Genomic DNA, 2,500 nt, shown 5'->3' with positions numbered 1-2,500 from the left:
TCCCCGAGGTCGTGATCGAAGTCGCTCGGTCGGAGGTCGACCGATTGCCGACCCGACCATCCTAGGTCGTTTTACACTGAGCGAAAACGTCGGCCCGACGAATGGCTTCGTTCTGGTGGAAGCTGTCCGCCTCCGGCCGTTGTACAATTGCGCCGGGCTTCCCGAGCTCTCCGCGGGGTGCCGAGGTGCCCCTTGCCGCGGAGCCAGATCCCCGAGGTCGTGATCGAAGTCGCTCGGTAGGAGGTCGACCGATTGCCGACCCGACCATCCTAGGTCGTTTTACACTGAGCGAAAACGTCGGCCCGACGTATTGCTTCGTTGTGGTGGAAGCTGTCCGCCTCCGGCCGTTGTACAATTGCGCCGGGCTTCCCGAGCTCTCCGCGGGGTGCCGAGGTGCCCCTTGCCGCGGAGCCAGATCCCCGAGGTCGTGATCGAAGTCGCTCGGGCGGAGGTCGACCGATTGCCGGCCCCACCAGGCTAGGTTGTTTTACACCATGGTAAAATGTTGGCCCGACGTCGGGCTTCGTTGTCGTGGAAGCTGTTCGCCCCCGGCCGTTGTAGAATTGCGCCGGGCTTCCCGAGCTCTCTGCGGGGTGCCGAGGTGCCCCTTGCCGCGGAGCCAGCGCAGGAGGTCGATCCCCGCGGGTGGCCTGCGCGGCTGTCGGGCTCCACTGCGGGAGGTGGTGTAGGTGCTTGGAGCGCAGCGGGCCGATCCACGGGAGTGGCTTGCACGGCTTTCGGTGGCCACTGTAGGAGAGTATAGGCGCTGGGAGCGTAGGAGGTCGATCCCCGCCGGTGGCATGCGCGGCTGTCGGGCTCCACCGCGGGAGGTGGTGTAGGCGCTGGGAGCGCAGCAGGTCGATCCACGTGGGTGGCTTGCACGGCTACCGGTTGTTACTGCAGGAGAGTGTAGGCGCTGGGAGCGCAGCAGGTCGATCCACGGGGGTGGCTTGCACGGCTATCGGTTGTTACTGCAGGAGAGTATAGGCGCTGGGAGCGCAGCAGGTCGATCCACGGGGGTGGCTTGCACGGCTATCGGTTGTTACTGCAGGAGAGTATAGGCGCTGGGAGCGCAGCAGGTCGATCCACGGGGGTGGCTTGCACGGCTATCGGTTGTTACTGCAGGTGAGTATAGGCGCTGGGAGCGCAGCAGGTCGATCCACGGGGGTGGCTTGCACGGCTATCGGTTGTTACTGCAGGAGAGTGTAGGCGCTGGGAGCGCAGCAGGTCGATCCACGGGGGTGGCTTGCACGGCTATCGGTTGTTACTGCAGGAGAGTGTAGGCGCTGGGAGCGCAGCAGGTCGATCCACGGGGGTGGCTTGCACGGCTATCGGTTGTTACTGCAGGAGAGTGTAGGCGCTGGGAGCGCAGCATGTCGATCCACGGGGGTGGCTTGCACGGCTATCGGTTGTTACTGCAGGTGAGTATAGGCGCTGGGAGCGCAGCAGGTCGATCCCCGCGGGTGGCCCGCACGGCTGTCGGGCTCCACCGCGGGAGGTGGTGTAGGCGCTGGGAGCGCAGCAGGTCGATCCACGGGGGTGGCTTGCACGGCTATCGGTTGCTACTGTGAGGTGTTTGCGTCGGCTGGCAAAGGGTGCGCTGAGCAGAAATGTTACTGTTCGTTTGCGCTGCCAATTGCCGTTTTGGTCGTATCGAGTGGTTTTGTCGCAGCTAGTTGCAAGTCGATCTCGCGGCGGTTAACAGGGAATAGCGGGCAAGAGCTCGCCCTCGTACCGCCGCGCGATAAGGTGACAGGTTTTCTAAGCTCTGAAAAGAGCAAAGTGGTCGGATTACTAATCCATTGCGCGCTTCGGCGTGCTTGGGTGGCGTCCGCGACGCGGGGCGAGCGACCCCATCGCGCGGCCGCCCTTCGGGGTGGCGGTTACGTTGTTACCTGGTTGATCCTGCCAGTAGTGATATGCTTGTCTCAAAGATTAAGCCATGCAAGTCTAAGTACGAGCTCTCGTACAGCGAAACTGCGAATGGCTCATTAAATCAGTTATGGTTCATTTGATCGTATGGTTTACTTGGATAACTGTGGTAATTCTAGAGCTAATACATGCAAACAGCGCCGACTTCGCGGGAGGCGTGCTTTTATCAGACCAAAAACCGACCGCGGCTCCGGCCGCGTTCGACTGGTGACTCTGGATAACCTGGCGGATCGCACGGTCTAGCACCGGCGACGGATCATTCAAGTGTCTGCCCTATCAACTTTCGTCGGTACGGTATTCGCCTACCGAGGTTCTTACGGGTAACGGGGAATCAGGGTTCGATTCCGGAGAGGGAGCCTGAGAAACGGCTACCACATCCAAGGAAGGCAGCAGGCGCGCAAATTACCCATTCCCGACGCGGGGAGGTAGTGACGAAAAATAACAATGCAGGACTCATTCGAGGCCCTGTAATTGGAATGAGTACACTTTAAAAGCTTTAACGAGTATCCATTGGAGGGCAAGTCTGGTGCCAGCAGCCGCGGTAATTCCAGCTCCAAAAGTATATATT

The 2,500-nt window shown here is 60.8% G+C and overlaps 1 non-coding gene across 1 annotated transcript in view; it reads left to right on the top strand.

Annotated features, from left to right (window-relative positions):
* The first annotated feature begins 1,892 nt into the window (after positions 1 to 1,892).
* Positions 1,893 to 2,500, top strand: part of LOC149722927 (small subunit ribosomal RNA) — a 1,812-nt gene continuing 1,204 nt past the window's right edge. Inside the window, exon 1 of the ribosomal RNA XR_016387143.1 lies at positions 1,893 to 2,500. This exon is cut by the window's right edge and continues 1,204 nt beyond it. This is a non-coding gene — a ribosomal RNA (small subunit ribosomal RNA).

This window comes from Ciona robusta, unplaced genomic scaffold (assembly GCF_009617815.1).
Source record: "Ciona robusta unplaced genomic scaffold, ASM961781v2 AP042755.1".
Lineage (NCBI taxonomy): Eukaryota > Metazoa > Chordata > Ascidiacea > Phlebobranchia > Cionidae > Ciona > Ciona robusta.
Note: the sequence above shows the minus strand (reverse complement) of the source record. Positions and strands in the feature narration are given on the sequence as shown.